Source organism: Bos mutus, chromosome 24 (genome assembly GCF_027580195.1).
Source record: "Bos mutus isolate GX-2022 chromosome 24, NWIPB_WYAK_1.1, whole genome shotgun sequence".
Classification (NCBI taxonomy): domain Eukaryota; kingdom Metazoa; phylum Chordata; class Mammalia; order Artiodactyla; family Bovidae; genus Bos; species Bos mutus.
Genome location: NC_091640.1, coordinates 35,404,376 through 35,422,738, shown reverse-complemented (window position 1 = coordinate 35,422,738; position 18,363 = coordinate 35,404,376). Strand labels below are relative to the sequence as shown.

Here is an 18,363-nt window from a genome sequence, read left to right as displayed (position 1 = left end):
AGAAAAAAATCTATTGGGAGCTTATCTTGGCCCATTCACTGAGAAGCCACTCATCAGAAAGCTGTAGAGGAGGTTTGTGGATATCATGGCAGAAAACGAACTTGCATTTGCGGCCTGATCTGTGAGTGTAATTCTGACTGCGAATGAGATTTCCACATCCATTGGCTGGACTTGGGGATTAGCAATTTTTCAGGAGTACAAAACCGTGCCAAGTTTCCAGCTCCATTCTTCAGGCTTGAGTCTGTGGGTGGCACTGAGCAAGTGTGATTCTCTGCAGGAGCAAGAAGGGGGAGGGGAAGATTATTCCGAATTAGTGGAGGAAGACCAGGGATGATTTTATTTGTGACTTGTGGTTGGGTTTAAGAAACTCAAAGTGGGTTTACTGTTACAGTATTTTGGAGAATTTTCATTTTAGTATCTGTGTTGTTATTGTTTAGTGGCTTATGGACTGTATCCTGCCAGGCTCCTCTGTCCATAGGATTTCCAGGCAAGAATACTGGTGCGGGTTGCCATTTCCTTCCCTGGGGGATCTTCCTGACCCAGGGATCAAACTCACGTCCCCGGCATTGGCAGGCAGATTCTTCACCACTGAGTATCCATAGCACTATCTCATTTTTTAAAAATTGGCTGTATTCTGTAGCATGGTTCTATGTGTGTATGGGTGTGTGCAAAGTGGATCTTGCTTTTCAAACATTCTTTCCTAGTTCTCCCTAAAATAAGTTCCTTTGCAAAGTTATACTGGTTGAAAGTCTATCAGTATAAATGCACGGATAACAGTAAGCTCATCTTCTCAGTTGGTGACAACCTTAGGGGAGTTGTGGTGAGTTGGTTCATGTTCCCACTAAATTGTGAATAATGCTATCAGGTTACTTTCCTTCTAACACCTGGCTTACACACTGTCCTGGGGAGGGAGTGTTTGCTGTCTGAGAAAGAGGTTCTTGGAACCAAGGAGATTTGGGAAGGAGGGTTCTGTGTGAGGAATTTGTAGTTGCTGGCAAACAAGCACATGGAAATGGGGGAAAGGATGCTCACGAGAAAGAAAGGCAATGCACAGAGAGGGGCAGGAGCACTCCAAGGTAAACTTGTACTCCTATTGAAAACGTAGACAAAGCTGACCCTGGTTTGGGGAGGGGATGTGTATGCTTTCCCAAGGGTTCTTTGGCAAAAAAAAGGGGGCGGGGGCAAAGGTAAGCGAGAATTTTATAGGCACAGTTATGGCAGTTGCTGATGTGTCGACTCCTCTTCAAGTGTCCCTGAAGTCCGATTTTGTGGCAAAAGACAGTTTTAATGTCACATTAATTACTTGGCAGGAATAGCCCATGTCTGTGACCGACGGACTTGAGTAGCCACATGTAGTTAATGAAATGACTTAAGCGTATTTAGGCTGGGGTTTACGAACTTCGCTGGATGTGTGGTTGGCATTTGGGGAGACCCATAGACATACAAAAACTCTGAATGACTCTCTATAAAGAGGCCGGTGGGTGATGTGTGCACCCACTTGGAAGCCATGTGCGCATGCGCAGTACCCGTGGCGCCATGCTAATTAAGACTAATGGCCAAAAGAGCCATTGCCGATGATCCAATTAGGCTGATGGAGTTAGAGATTACACAGATAACTCTGATTAAGACATCAATCTAGCTCAATTTTACAAGGCCTCTATTTAAAACGAGGTGGTATTTGACTATAATAAAATAGTATAATAAGTAGTTTATGGGTCTTACCATTGTGGAAGCTGAGAGTTACTAACAGCCTTAAAACTTACCATTTAAAGCTTGATTCTTTTTGTTTCAAGGACTAATTATGTGGATGGTTTATTACCAAGTTCTTTTTTGTTCCTTATGCCTCCTGCTGTCCAGTTGAGACTGTTTTACAGTTCATTGGTCCCTTGACTAGAAGGTAGAGTGGAAGGAAGAAGGCAAAACTCACATCCATCTGCCTCGCCCAGATCTGATAAACTATTATGTTTGGTGGAGAAGATACTGAAGCTCTTGGCTAAAGCAGACCTTTGTGTTCCCCGTGGGTTAAATTTTCCTTTGATTTCCCTGGATCCCTGAAGTTGGAGAGTGCTAGTAATTAGCTGAACTGATTATTTCTTGGTAGGATAAAATGTCAGCAGACTTCTGCTTTATAGGACATTAATTTTGTCACATGTAAGGAGAAATACCAATAAACCCAACAAGATAGTGAAGCTTTTAAAAATTACATGTGGTTTGTACTGTGGTTACACTCATCAAACTGAACTTTGCTTAACTCTGCAAATACTTTTCAGCAAAGAGTCTGAAATTTCCTAGAACACATTATTTATTTTTAAGATCTGTGAAAATACATATATGATTGTATCGGAATTAATGGTGCCATGAGAGATTGATCAGTTCTTCATTGTGACATAGGAAAACATCACCAAGACTTTGCTCCATGGCATTTGTTGCTGTTAAGTCACTAAGTCATGTCTGATTCTTCTGTGACCCCATAGACTATAACGCACTAGGCTGCTCTGGCCATGGGATTTCCCAGGCAAGAATTACTGGAGTTGGTTGCCATTTCCTCCTCTGGGGAATCTTCCTGACCCAGGGATGGAACCTGCATCTCCTGCATTGGCGGGCGGATTCTTTACCTCTGAGGCACCTGGGAAGCCCTCTTTGTGGTGTAGAAGCCTTCAAACATTTAAAGAAGAGAAATCATAGTGCTTTACTGGTGGGAATTTCCTCCTGAGACTTAGACTAGAAGCAGAAGTTTCTCTGCCTCTTGACATTAAGCATGGATTTGGGGGCATGGTGAGAAAGAGAGGGTGAGGGGATTTAAAAAAGGAAGGGTGTAGGGTAAGGGAGTTAGAGAAGGCGAGGTTTGGAAAGAGAATGAGACTGGCACTTTACAGGAACAGATCGCCTTTAATGAGGTGAGAAGGGGCAGCAGTCAGATTAGTGAGCTGCTGCACTAACCTAAGAAAAGAGAAAGTATATATAGGCATATATGTGGACATCTACTGTCTTAAGGGGGCCTGTTCTTCTCCACGGTTGTTCGGAGTAGTTATCTCTTAAACGGCTGGGGCAAGGAATTCTGGAGATTGGCCAGAGGCTGGACCCGCTGGGAGCTGGGTGTTATCATCCTTAATATCCAGTTATCATCCTTAATGTCCATTTTTTTCCTTCGGAGCTGGGCGTTATTAACCTTAATGTCCATTTTTTTTCTTCGGGTGAGAGTTCTTCATTTTGCATAGAATGGTGGGGAGGACCGGGAGGGGAGTTTTAACTCCAGGCTATTTTAAGCCATGTAACTTTCCTTCATTGGATATTGGAGCCTCAGTTCCTTCTTTATACTTTTAGGAAGTTCAGTTCAGTTCAGTCGCTCAGTCATGTCCGACTCTTTGCAACCCCATGAATCGCAGCACACGAGGCCTCCCTGTCCATCACCATCTCCTGGAGTTCACTCAAACTCACGTCCATCGAGTTGGTGATGCCATCCAGCCATCTCATCCTCTGTCATCCCCTTCTCCTGCTGCCCCCAATCCCTACTAGCATCAGAGTCTTTTCCAGTGAGTCAACTCTTCACATGACGTGGCCAAAGTACTGGAGTTTCAGCTTTAGCATCATTCCTTCCAAAGAACACCCAGGGCTGATCTCCTTCAGAATGGACTGGTTGGATCTCCTTGCAGTCCAAGGGACTCTCAAGAGTCTTCTCCAACACCACAGTTCAAAAGCATCAATTCTTCGGCGCTCAGCCTTCTTCACAGTCCAACTCTCACATCCATACATGACCACTGGAAAAACCATAGCCTTGACTAGACAGACCTTTGTTGGCAAAGTAATGTCTCTGCTTTTCAATATGCTATCTAGGTTGATCATAACTTTTCTTCCAAGGAGTAAGTGTCTTTTAATTTCATGGCTGCAGTCACCATCTGCAGTGATTTTGGAGCCCCCCAAAATAAAGTCTGACACTGTTTCCACTGTTTCCCCATCTATTTCCCATGAAGTGATGGGACCAGAAGGCACCCCTTCTAATCACTGCTACATGATCAGTCGCTCAGTGTGCTCTTCAGTTTTGTGTCCTGATACAAGACAATTATCAGCTTAAAGAAGGACACACTTTATCCGTCTTGGAAAAAGAAATAACAAATCATTAAGGCCACAGCTCACAGGGACCCAAGTTTATTAGCAGTAAAGGGCAGCTGTGCAGACAACTCTACTACCAATTAATCTGCCAAAAAACAAGCATGTCACTGTTAGAAACCAGGGCTGGGGCACCCAGGGAGCTATATAAAGCATAGACACCAGTCTTGAACAACAGGGGCAGCTCCGTGCCACCCACCCTGCAGCAGACGAAGTTCTACATTCTTTGTCCAGGAAAACTCCTTTCTATGTGGAGAAGCCCCAGCCTGAGTCAGGTACACACCTGGTCTCTTCCCAATGCACTGGGTCCCTCGAAGGTGCTGGTAGGAACAGAAAACAATTTTGAAAGTTAAATTTATTAAGCACCTGGGGCATGTTCAGCTATGTTATTTCACTGACTCCTCACCATTACGCTGCTAGGGAAATATAGTTGCTCAGTTGTGTCCAACTCTTAACAACCCCATGGACTGTAGCCCACCAGGCTCCTCTGTCCATGGAATTTTCCAAGCAAGAATACTGGAGTGGGTTGCCATTTCCATCTCTAGGGGATCTTCCCAACCTAAGGATTGAACCTGGGTCTCCTGAATTGTAGGCAGCTCCGAGGGATAGTGAAGGATAGGGAAGCCTGGCACACTGCAGTCCACGGGGTCCAAAAGAATTGGATATGACTTAGCGACTGAACAACAACAAGGGAAATAGAAGCATCTTAGTGTCCACAGGTGAGGAAACTGAGGCACAGAGCTTCCTAATTCAGGTCTCCCTCATTCCCATATCCATTCTTCTCCCACCACACTTGTATTTCCAGATGAAGCATCAAGAAATGCTTGTTCTACAGACTTCCCTGGTGGTCTGGTGGCTAAGATGTCATGCTCTCAGTGAAGGAGGCTCAGGTTTGATCTCTGGTCAGGGAATTACAGCCTGAATGCTGCAACGAAGATTAACGATCCTGTGTGCCATAACTAAGATCCAGCACAGGCAAATAAATACATCAAAATAAATATTTAAAAAGGAAATACAGGTTCTAGACCTGGCTGCCATAAATTCATGATGTGACTTTGGGTAAGTTCCATAACTTTCCTGAACCTCAGCTTTCCATCTGAAAATAAGAGGTTATTCTTATTAAATTAAACATACTCTTACCATACGATTCAACAGTCACACTCTTTGGTATTTACCCAAATGAGTTAAAAACCATGTCCCCTCATAAACTTATACGTGGGTATTTATATCATTTTTATTCATAGTTTCCAAAAGTTAGAAGCAACCAAGATGTCCTTCAGTAGGTTAATGAATAAATAAACTGTGGTACCAGCAGATGATGGTATATTCTTCAGCACTATAAAGAAATAAAGTGTTAAGTCCTTAAAAGACATGGAAAAAAGCTTAAATGCACATGACTAAGTGAAAGAAGCTATCAAGAAAGGGCTACGTACTGTATGATTCCAACTCTATGACTTTCTGGAAAAGGCAAAACTATGGAGACAGTGAGAAGATCCATGGTTACCAGGGGTTGAGGGGAGAGAAAAATAAATTTTTAGAGCAGTGAAACTACCCTGTGTGATACCATAATAATGATACAGGTGATTATGTGTGTGTGTGTGTGTATGTTTGCACACTCATGCTCAGTCATGTCTGACTCTTTGCAACCCCATGGACCGTAGCCTGCCAGGCTCCTCTTTCTATGGAATTTCCAGGCAAAAATGCTGGAGTGGGTTGCCAGTTCCTTCTCCAGGAGATCTTCCTGACCCAGGGATTGAACCCATGTCTCCTGCACTGCAGGCAGATTCTTTACTGCTGAGCCATCAGGGAAGCCCCATGGGTCATTATACATTTGTCCAAACCCACATAATGTACAGTCCCAAGAATGAACTCAAATGTGAACTACAGACTTTGGATGATGACCTGTCAATGCAGGTTCATCAGTTGTAACCAATGTACAACTGGTGGGGGTTGTTGAGAGTGGGGAAGACTGTGCATGTAGAGGGGTGTATGTGGAAGTACATGGAAAATCTCTGTCCCTTCCCTTCAATTTCACTGTGAACTTAAAATTTATCTAAAACATAAAGTCTTCATTAAAAATAATTTAAATGAAAGGAGAGAAACCCAAAGTCTTCTTATTGAAGTGCTTCTCCAACTTTCATGAGCACAAGACTCACCTAAGTATCTTGTTCTGTGCAAATTCTGACTCAGTAGGTCTAGGGAGAAGCCCACGGTTCTGCCTCTAACAAGCTTTGGGTGATGCTGATGCTGCTGGTTGAGTGTAGAGGTTGTACAGCATATTATTCTGGGATTCCCAGACAGCAGCTATGTCTTCCAGTCACTGCTGCAGGCCTGTGCTTGACAGATGCCTTGCATAGTTAGTTCTCAATAATGTTACAGACATTGGATCTTGTTAGTACAAGTGACTCAAAGGAACACGGGCTAAGGGAAATTTGTAACTTTGATCAGTGATTCTGTAGTTCCCTAAAGCCCCATCCTTCAAAGGCCAAACCAGAGCCTGGCATTCTCCTCTTTTCCCACCCCCACCCCCACAGCAGATTCCCTGATAATCCTTTCTCCTCGGTGAGCTCCCCCCTCCGCCCCCGCCACAGACCCACCAGCTCTATCAATCCACAATTCACGCTGACGGATGTGTTCCAAAATAAGATCAAACTAATGAACACCTGGTAAATGCCGCTCAGCACCACCTTACTCTTCCAAAGATTTTTATTTATTCTGCAGAGAAAAATCACATCCTCCCATGCTTCCCAGGTGGTTCAACAATAAAGAATCTGCCTGCCAATGCAGGAGATGCAGGAAATGCTGGTTTGATCCCTGGGTCAGGAAAATCCCCTGGAGGAAGGCATGGCAACCCACTCCAATATTCTTATCTGGAAAATCCCATGGACAGAGGAGCCTGGCGGGCTTCAGTCTATGGGGTCGCAAGGAGTTAGACATGATTGAGCGTGCATATTGTGTATATTATGTATCACATGTATATTGTGATATTGGAGAAGGAAATGGCAACCCACTCCAGTATTCTTGCCTGGAGAATCCCAGGGACAGAGGAGCCTGGTGGGCTTCCAGCTATGGGGTCACACAGAGTCCGACACGACTGATGCAACTTAGCAGCAACAGCAATGTTGTGATGTATAAAGTTTCTTCCTTTACTTCGATTCCCCTCTTTGTTCTGGTAACCAAACAGCACTTGATTAGCCATCTGCAATAGCTCTGTGCATTTTTTCTCTTGTGCAGAGGTAGTTACTACTCTTAGGAATGGTTGCAGAGACCAGAGGCCAGAATTTCATTATCTCTATGGGGAAACATATGTATAAACTCAAGACAAAAATATGGCAGGCATTCAGAATTTCTTTTGTCTTTTTTTAAATCCCTTTTTAAACCACTTGTTTAGAGTTGGATCTAATTAGAGTACTTCAGAAATAAGGGCTTACTGTGTTGAGCCTATAAAGAAGCGGCTACTATTTTTTTAACCTGATCTTTCCTTATAATGCCGGAAAGCACAACACTATGTATTTTTGTACGACCGTCAAGGGACAAAGACAGCTCTAAATATTTGACCTAGATAAACAGATTACCATTCATTTCATCTGAAAATATAGGGATAATTAACTTGGACAACCATATAAACAGCAGGGGTCTCCTCTTGAGTGTCCATCTTCTTAAATCAGCAGATAGCCCCCCCAGAGGGCTGCCACAGCGTGGCCATTCAGCTGCCTCTTACTGCTCTATTTCCCACTGTTGGAATGAACTGTGTGGTATTGTGGAAGGGACTCCTGGGCATTTCAGTCTTCTGGGGTTTATTCCTAAGTCCCAGTCCGCTCATGTTTATCCATTTGGTAAGTTTTATAATGAGCTTCATGGGTGGCGCTAGTGGAAAAGAATCCACCTGCCAATGCAGGAGACATAAGAGATGAGGGTTCAATTCCGGGGTCCGTATGATCCCCTGGAGGAGGGCATGGCATCCCACTCCAGTATTCTTGCCTGGAGACCCCGATAGACAGAGGAGCCTGGCGGGCTGCAGTCTAAAGAGTCAGACATGACTGAAGCAACTTAGCATGCATGCTTGCAAGGTTTATAATGGATTCATTCGCTTGTGTTAATATTTTCCCCTTCACTTTGCAAAAGTTGGTGGTTTGGTCTGACATTAGCCATTGAGCCCTTGGAGTCAAAGACAGCTGGGATCACAGTGTTATGGCAGACCTGAAGGGTCACTGTCCTAACCCCCATCCCATGCCTGATTTTTGTAGAATCCCTGCCAGTGGGCTTCACCACAGTCTGAGCTCTCACCTGTGCAGGGACAGGTTGTTAGGTAGTCTTTGCAGTGTTCTTCTTACACAAAAGTTCTATGGAGTTTAAGCTGAAATCCATTTCTCTCTCTCTAGTTCATACCCTTTGACACAATGCAGAGAAAACAGAATGGAATCATTTCCTCTTATACCTGATAGGACCTTGGGTATTTTAAGCACCCAACTTGGTGTTCTTAGCAGGTTGTCCTTCTGTCAGAGGTTAGACTCTTCACCATTCTGGCCTCTCCTGTTTAAACAGGTTCCTAACTCAGCAACCTTCCTCAGGTTTGTGGCCCAGAGGTGGTGAAAGTGAAAGTGTTAGTCGCTCAGACATCTCTGAATCTTTATGACCCCATGGACGGTAGCCCAACTGGCTCCTCTATCCATGGAATTCTCCAGGCAAGAGAATGGAGTGGGCAGCCATTCCCTTCTCCAGGGGATCTTCCTGACCCAGGGATCGAACTCGGGTCTCTTTCACTGCAGGCAGTCTTTACCGTCTGAGCCACTGGAGAAGTACAGGTTTGCGGCCCCAAACTGGTACCAGGTTGGAATGGGACTGGCCTTCTGGAGTGGCTGTTGTCAACCTTGGCTGCATGTAGCAATCACCTGGACAAAGCCTGTCTCCCCACCCTGAATTTGGAGATGCTGACTTCATTGACCTGGGGTTTGCCCTGAGCCCCAAGATTAGTATAAACTTCTGGGAAAATCCCAAATGTAGCCGAGATTGAGAACCACTGCTCTGGAGTCTGTGCCAACCAGAGGCATTGCTGGCTGCCCAGGCTGAGTGCAGAGAAAGGATGAGAAGGCAGGAGAGTGGTGAGGGTCAAGGAGAGGCTGTAGCCTGTTGTTGAATGGGTGGGTCTCTCCGATAAGCTGAAACTCATACTTGTTTCTTGAGTTTTAGATTTTTCATCTTGAAGTTTTGTACATTGATACAAAACCAGTATGATAATGACTTAAGTTTTGCAGTGAGCTTGCTGAGCTCATGTTTTGTGTTTTATTTGTCATGTTTCTGGCAAATAATTTAATTTGGCTCTCTGGGATGTCATCACAAGACATCTGGGGACACGGGATGCAGGAGGATGTACGTCTCCATCCTGAGAGATCACTCCCCTCCCCCACCTCCATCACACCGCGTATGACACTTGAGCAGCATCATTTGGTGCATGGTGAATTTGCTACACACTTAAATCCCAAGCTCTCTTTATTTCTAAGCCATTACCCCCATCTGATATTTTGGCAATTGTGCTTTTTTTTTCAATTAAAAATTCACCTTTAATACTGATAAAGGCTAGGTGGGAGGATGTGGCTTATGTGTGCAATAGCATCGAGCTGCCCGATCCTGGACTCCAGAATTAGCCAGACTTTCCTGTGAGTCTAGAAGCAGTACTGGAAGAACCACAGACTTCCCACATGGGGACTGTCTTATAAAACGTGCAGCTTGGAGCCACAGACCAAAAAGCGTGCTCTCTGCAGACACCTGACTGTCTTATAAAACGTGCAGCTTGGAGCCACAGACCAAAAAGCGTGCTCTCTGCAGACACCTGACTGTCTTATAAAACGTGCAGCTTGGAGCCACAGACCAAAAAGCGTGCTCTCTGCAGACACCTGACTGTCTTATAAAACGTGCAGCTTGGAGCCACAGACCAAAAAGCGTGCTCTCTGCAGACACCTGACTGTCTTATAAAACGTGCAGCTTGGAGCCACAGACCAAAAAGCGTGCTCTCTGCAGACACCTCCAAAGACGAATTGCATTTTGAAAGGAGAGAAAAAGAGGAAACTGCAGTGTTTTTGTTCAGTTGCCAAGTTGTGTCCGACTCTTTGCGACCCCATGGACTGCAGCACGCCAGGCTTCCCTGCCCTCCACTGTCTCCTGGCGTTTGCTCAAACTCATGTCCATCAAGTCAGTGATGCCATCCAACCATCTCATCCTCTGTCACCCTCTTCTCCTCCTGCCTTCAATCTTTCCCAGCATCAGGGGCTTTTCCAGTGAGTCAGCTCTTCACATTGAGTAGCCAAAGTATTGGAGCTTCAGCTTCAGCATCAGTCCTTCCAATGAATATTCAGGGCTGATTTCCTTTAGGATGGACTGGTTGGATCTCCTTGCTGTCCAAGGAACTCTCAAGAGTCTTCTCCAGTTCGAAAGCATCAATTCTTCAGCACTCTGCCCTCTTTATTGTCCAACTCTCACATCTGTACATGACTACTGGAAAAACCGTAACCTTGACTATATGGACTGTATATATTTGACTATACGGAAGCTGCAATACGTTGACCTAATATGTGCCACATTCATAGTATTCACCGGCAATGTATGGTCTTATTTAACCTATACAATAATCCTGTGATGTGCCCATTATACAGATGAGGAAAATGGGACTCAGAGGTACCTGATCAGTGGGGTGTCAGGATAAAAATGAGAGTCATGCCCTTTCTACCACACCATAATGCAGAAGTAAGGAAGGCCCTACCTCCTATTGCATTTCATTGTGTTGCCTCGCTCTGGAGTTCCAGCCTTTCAATCGTTCTGAATCCTCTTTCTTTAATTTCAACTCCTTTTTAAATATTTAATCCTCTAACCTAGCCGTGCACTTGCTAGGTTAGGAAAACCTACTCCCCTGTGATGAGATGCAGAACACTTAGAAGACACTCATCCTGTTTGAGCAATTTGCTCTATAAGATAGTAAGTCAGACCATATGCTTGTGAAACTAATTGATCCTATATTCTTGACCCTGTGCATGAAAAGTAGAAAGAAAAAGGGATGTTTTTTTCCCTGAGTGTGTCTGAATGATTTATATAAGTAGTCCCCAACTTGAAACAGGCAAGCTGATTTGCAAGGCAGATGTTTGATCATTTAAAGATATATTTTGCCCTGGAAATAATATTTTCTCTTCTGGCTATCTGCATTGCCTTTTTAACCTGTGGAATACTGTATATGGTGATAAAAATACTATTCCACCTCTGTATGAGTATACTGTGGATTATTGTATTCCTGTCTTCCCCCAGAGTGGCAAAGAGCTTTTTTAAGTCCCTGGAAGATCACAGACCTGTTATGCTCATTAAACATGCCCAATAATGAGTTCTTGACATTCGTAAATCCAGCAAGTATTTTCCTGATGAGAGGTGAACTGTTTTAATGGAACACAGAACCAGACTTCAGAACTGCAGCACATTCAAGATGCAGGTACTCCTTTCTCATCCTGTCAGTTTCATGCCAAACTTACTGGCATTTAAGGATCATTATGGAGCATTTTGGGCTTCCCTGGTAGCTCAGGTGGTAAAGAATCTGCAATGCAGGAGACCCCGGTTTGGTCCTGGGTGGGGACGATCCCCCTTGGGGAGAAGGGATAGGTTACCCACTCCAATATTCTTGGGCTTCCCTAGTGGCTCAGTTGGGAAAAAATCTGCCTGCAGTGCTGGAGACCTGGCTTCGATCCCTCGGTTGGGAAGATCCCCTGGAGGAGGGCATGACAACCTGTTCCAGCATTCTTGCCTGGAGAATTCCATGGACAGAGGAGTCTGGCGGGTTTCAGTCCATGGGGGTCATAAAGGGTCAGACACTACTGAGTGACTAAGCACAGCGCAGCATATGGAGCATTCCGGGGCTTCCCAGGTGGCGCGAGTAGCATTTTGGGGCAGAATTGTGTCGCAATACAATGGACTGTTTTTAAAAATCCCTTTGCATGTGAATACCCACTTCTGCACTTTTCTGCACATGCTTTGGAATGCAAAGGGTCCCTTCCTGCACTTACCTGCCTTTCTCTGAGGCTGGTTCCACTGGCTTTGACATTTATAAAAGTCTCGACTGCTTACCCAGCAATTTTGACAGTGGGTGGCTCTTTGGGAAAGGGCTAATTAAAAATGGAATTAAAATGGATGGTAATAGTAAATGGCTCTTTAAGTAGAATGACCTGATCAGGGCTATTTTCCCAGGAGGCTGAAAGGGGTCCAGCTGTGAGGCTCTGCACAAGACCTTGAACCTCCATTCCTCTGCTCTCACTCACTCTGATCTGCTGTCCTCTCTCAGCAAAGCATGTAGACTCTGCCTGAGTTGAAAGGTGCTGACTGTGTATATGAGATTTCCAAGCACATGAAGCCATGCATTTCCAAGTTTCAGACTTGATTTCTGATAGACTGCTCATGCCATTCCATCAATCCAGCCCAACTGGGGCCCTGGTCAGAAAGTTCATGCAGCCTTAGAGATGCAGATGATGGCTATGTATGGATGTGTGTTTGTGTGTGTAACTAAATGTTTATACATGTAGAATCCACATGAATGCTACAGGAACAGTTGGCAGCATTTGGGACAATTCCTGTGGGCTAGACTCTGGTGACAAAAGGATGGAAAGATACAGTTCTTGTCTCTATTACAGTGAGAGATAATAAAGGTGGCTTTCAAGTGCAGTAGAGTACAGGAGAGGGAACCCTTAGGAGTCAGGCTTCACAGAGGAGCTAGAGTTTTGGGCTCCCCAGGTGGCTCAGTGGTAAAGAATTCACCTGCCAATGCAGGAGATGCAGGTTTGATCCCTGAGTCAGGAAGATCCCCAGGAGGAGGAAATGGCAGCCCACTCCAGTGTTCTTGCTTGGGAAGTCCCATGGACAGAGGAGCCTATAGTGTTACAGTCCATGGGGTTGCGAAGAGTCGGACAGGACTGAGCACACATGCCCGCACAGAGGGAGAGTACAATGTGGGTAGGCAAGCAAACTGGGAAAGGCGTTCCAGGCAGAGGGAAGCATGTGTATCACAGGAGCGTGCCACAGTATATGAGATCTGGGAGATGCAAGTACTCTGATGTCTGAGCCGAGAGTGCAGGAAGAAGACAAGACAGAGAGGTGGATGGGGGGGGTCCCACCTGGAAAGCCTTGGGTGCCATGCCGTCCTGTTTGTCTTACACTCTAGGCAGTGGGAAGCTTCTGAAAAGTTTCAGGCTGGGGAAAAGACACGGCGTGGCTTGTGGGGCATCAAAGCTGAGGCATGTAGGCTAAAAATAATCCCAAATCAGAGGGAAGTAGGATTTTTTTCTTCATCACTGGAAAAGTAAAAATAAAACAAAGCTCTTACCTCAGCGTTGGGGAGATATCTCTGCTTTTCCTCCGGAAGTACAGCTTCTTCTCCTTTGTGGTTTGTGTGCTTTCTGAATCTGCTCTCAGAAGGGAAGCTGCCAGATGGCTCGTGTCCCACCCGCTGTCCCAGGCACGCTTGCACGTCGGGGTTGATGGATGACCTCGCCCTCGTCTGTCTGACCTCTGCTTCGCCACCTTCCCCTCTGTGTGGACCATCGTGCGTGGAGATTCATGAGCCCCCTTGAGAGCAGACCACTCCTCCTCAATCACTTGTCAGAGGAACTGAGAGGCCGCTGCTTAGCGGAACATTAGAAACAGTTTTAGTAGTTTGAACTTTGACCTCAGTGAGTTGTGATCGCTCTCAAATTGGGTCTTTCTCTTCTGCTCTTTGTTCCTTTTCTTTCTTTCCTTTTTGCTCCCCCCCATCCCCTGCTTTTTTTTCCTTCGCTGTTTCCTTCGTTTTTGTGAAGTTTGTAGGTTGCATGAACCTGGTCAGGAAGAAGCGAGCCCTTCTGCTTGTTGCAGCTTTTTCTCCTAAGGAAAATCTAGTATTGTGATGAGGGGGTTGAACAAGTCATCCAGCCCTTGTCTCCCCAACCGAGGGAGTTGTTGGAACCATCCTACAAGGTTCCTGCTCAGTACTCACCCAAGAGTGTGCAGGGCGCTTACTGACAGTTTAAGTGTAAGGTTCTCGTGGGCGCTGGTGGGAAGAAAGAACAGGAAGGATGAAGCACAGTAGCTCAGAATGAACAGGACCGCAGAGGAGAGTGGGTGAGGGGAGGGGTGCAGAGGGGAGAGAAGGATGAGAATGGAGAGACTGACAGTCTGGGAGTGGAAAGGAAAAGGGAGAATCAACCGAGAAGAAACACATGGTGTCTGGAGGGGTATAGAAAAGACAAGACAGGACTTCCCTGAGGGATCCAGTAGTTAAGAATCTGCCTGCCAATGCAGGGGACACAGTTTTGATCCCTGGTCCAGGAAGAAGATCCCACGTGCCTTGGAGCAACTAAGCCCGTGGACCACAACTACTGAGCCCGTGCTCTGCAACAAGAAAAGCCACCGCCGTGAGAAGTCCACATACCGCAGCTAGATTCGCCCTTACTCACTACAGCTAGAGAAGGCCTGAGTGCCGCATCAAAGACCCAGTGCAGCCAAAAGTAAATAAATAACTTTTTAAAAAAGACAAGACAAAACAAAAACATGAAAAGATGCTCAACATCACTCATTATCAGAGAAATACAAATCAAAACCACAATGAGGTACCATCTCATGCCAGTCAGAATGGCTGCTATCAAAGTCTACAAACAATAAATGCTGGAGAGGGTGCAGAGAAAAGAGAACCCTCTTACACTGTTGGTGGGAATGCAAACTAGTACAGCCACTATGGAGAACAGTGTGGAGATTCCTTAAAAAACTGGAAATAGAACTGCCATATGACCCAGCAATCCCACTGCTGGGCATACACACCGAGGAAACCAAAATTGAAAGAGACAGGTGTACCCCAATGTTTATCACAGCACTGTTTATAATAGCCAGGACATGGAAGCAACCTAGATGTCCATTAGCATCTAGGACATGGATGAATGGATGGATAAGAGAGCTGTGGTACATATACACAATGGAGTATTACTCAGCTATTAAAAAGAATGCATTTGAATCAGTTCTAATGAGGTAGATAAAACTGGAGCCTATTATACAGAGTGAAGTAAGTCAGAAAGAAAAACACCAATACAGTATACTAACGCATATATATGGAATTTAGAAAGATGGTAACAATGACCCTATATGCGAGACAGCAAAAGAGACACAGATGTAAAGAACAGACTTTTGGACTCTGTGGGAGAAGGCGAGGGTGGGATGATTTGAGAAGTTAGAGTTGAAACGTGTATATTATCATATGCGAAGCAGGTTGCCAGTCCAGGTTCAATGCATGAGACAGGGTGCTCAGGGCTGGTGCATTGGGATGACCCTGGGGGATGGGATGGGGAGGGACATGGAAGGGGGGTTGTGGATGGGGGCACATGTGTGCCCGTGGCTGATTCATGTCAATGTTTGGCAAAAACCACTACAATATTGTAAAGTAATTAGCCTCCAGTTAAATAATTTTTTTTTTTTAAAAGGACAAGACAAATTGCGTTCTCTTGACACATCCGCTGGCACTCATAGAGTGGCTCATGGAGAGCGGTGCAGACTGCAATATTGTGGGAGCCAGTCATATCTGACTGATGCTAGTTGCCGGACCTCAGTGTCAGCTCCTGGAGGTGGGGAACTTAATGCCCTCATTCTCTCTCCCCCATCAGTCATACCCTGCAGGACCCAGTGCTGCTCAGCCAGCCCAAGGGTCTGCAGCAGTCACTTCAAGGCTTTTGGTTCACAAAATGATGCGATTGGGATTTTTACCCAGTTTCACAGGGATGGGAGAATATTCTCTGAGCCCTGGGACTTGTCCTTATGATTATTTTCTTTAAACAGATTTCAGTTCAGTCGCTCAGTCATGTCCAGCTCTTTGCTACCCCGTGGACCACAGCATGCCAGGCCTCCCTGTCCTTCATCAACTCCTGGAGTTTACCCAAACTCATGTCCATTGAGTCGGTGATGCTATCCAACCATTTCATCCTCTGTTGTCCCCTTCTCCTCCTGCCCTCAATCTTTCTCAGCATCAGGGTCTTTTCAAATGAGTTGGCTCTTCACATCAGGTAGCCAGAGTATTGGAGTTTCAGCTTCAACATCAGTCCTTCCAATGAACACTCAGGACTGATCTCCTTTAGGATGGACTGGTTGGATCTCCTTGCAGTCCAAGGGACTCTCAAGAGTCAACAGAGGAGCAGCTTAAAACAGCCCTCTGCCCATCTGCTTTCATAACAGTTTTGTTTTATTATTTTATTTTTAAATTTTTTATTTTAATTGGAGGATAATTACTTTACAATATTGTGATGGTTTTTGCCATACATCAGTCTGAGTTGGCCATAGGTGTACATGTGTCCCCTCCATCTTGAACTTCCCTTCCCAGCTCACCCTATCCCTCCAGGTTGTGACAGATCTTCGTACATCAAACTCCCACTGGCTTATCTCTCTTATATATGGGGTCATGTATGTTTCAATGCTACTCTCTCAAATCATCCCACCCTCTTCTTCCTATTTTAATTCACGACTGGGGCGTACAGCCCATCTCCTGTGTGACCAGGCTACCGTGGAGCCGGTCACCCTCCAGGTAAAGCACCAGGCAGGGAGAACTGTGAGTCAACAGTGGAAAGTGTGTTGGCTGTGCTGAGATGCTCCACCCACGAGTAATTGCTATGCTGTTTTTTAAACGTCTCTTCAGGATGGGCAGACACTCAGCCAGGAGAGCCATGGGGGTATCCCTGCCTGTTGATGAGTGCTCGTGCCAGGACATTTATTAAATATTTGGAATATCACCCCTGGATGTGGGGTCCAGGCTGCAGACATGCATGATCACAGCTTCTCCTTTAATTGAGCTGGTACTTGGGCTGTGGGATTTTTTTTTTTTTTGGTTTATTTTTAGTTAAAGGATAATTGCTTTACAATACTGTGTTGGCTTCTGCCATACATCAACATGAATCAGCCGTGTGCTGTGCTTAGTAGTTCAGTTGTGTCTGACTCTTTGTGACCCCATGGACTGCAGCCCGCCAGGCTCCTCTGTCCATGGGGATTTTCCAGGCAAGAGTACTGGAGTGGGTTGCCATGACCTCCTCCAGGGAATCTTCCCAACCCAGGGGTCGAACCCAGGTCTCCTTCATTGCAGGTGGATTCTTTCCTGTCTGAGTCACCAGGGAAGCCCTAGATATATATATGTCATCTCCCTCTTGAACCTCCTTCCCACCTCCCACCCCATCCCACCCCTCTTGGTTGTTACAAAAAGTTGCATGGAAGCATATGTAAAATACAGAGCCAATGCGAATTTGCTGTGACTCAGGGAGCTCAAACTGGGGCCCTGCAGGATGTTTTAACATCTGAATTTAACCTTGGCCCTCTCAGAGGAGAGGGAGTACAGGTCCCACCCACTCACCCACCTTCCCCACCCCCACTCTGCCAGTTGTGCCCCTTGGAATCCACGCCCCTTGTGCTGTTTACAGGCTTCCCTCTCTTTTTTTTGGAAGGCAAGTGCTCCAAATTCAGGCTCTGAATAGACAGGATTAAAGGCTTTTGAAATCAAAACTAGGTCTTCAAAGCTGCCAGCGATGGCCAAGGATTTCCCGCCTGGAGCATGGGTCCCAAGCCCAGCACAGCCCAGCCCTAAGCTCCTAGATGCGCGGGAGGCCCATTTCCTTCATGCCCCGAGGTCTGTGCTGTCTGAGGGTCTCAGACTCAAATGCCGCCAAGCAGGCATGGCGGAGGGAGGCAGCTTCTGTGCCCTTGGAGACCCTGCAGGATATGGGGTGTGTGTCCCCTTACCTGGGATTCTCCAGCACGCGCTGTCGGTCCCGCCTCTGTGCGTGCTGCATGCAGGTCTGATTCTGAGTCACGTGGGTTCTTTCTGAGTTTGGGTCACTGGCCTGAGTGATGAGCATCAGACCCGTGGACTCACATGTGCCAAGCGTGCCCTGTGCTATTTGCTCCCTGGCCATCTGGAAGCCATTAATGTTGGGACGGTTGCAGTCGTTTACTCTGCTCTCGTGTTGCGAGAGGCGCAGCCTGGCAAGGCCCTGGTCCTAGGAGCCAGGGGCCCTTGGCTTTCTGTCAGAGTTCCAGCATCAACCCCAGTGCAGCCCTGCCCTGCAGGCCGCCATCCAGTCCCCTTCTCTCCCTTCCCTTTCCTCCCGTCTTGGACCCTAAGAGCAGTGACTCTTATAGGGGGAACCTGGCCTCTCTCTTCATTCCACTTCTTGTCCGCTTTGCAGTTTTGAAAGGAAAGGGGTGCAGCTAAGTCACTTTTTAAAGAGCCCC

General features: G+C 46.0%; 1 protein-coding gene and 1 long non-coding RNA gene across 2 annotated transcripts in view; one reads left to right on the top strand and one right to left on the bottom strand.

Moving 5' to 3' along the window:
• The window catches only part of COLEC12 (collectin subfamily member 12), a 184,559-nt gene that overhangs the window by 104,682 nt on the left and 61,514 nt on the right, over positions 1-18,363 (top strand). The window lies entirely within an intron of this gene.
• Positions 4,241-13,523, bottom strand: LOC138985395 (uncharacterized). The gene is made up of 3 exons (XR_011462453.1): positions 13,457-13,523; positions 13,248-13,376; positions 4,241-4,427 (listed from the first exon to the last, which is right to left on the bottom strand). It is a non-coding gene; the product is annotated as an uncharacterized lncRNA (long non-coding RNA).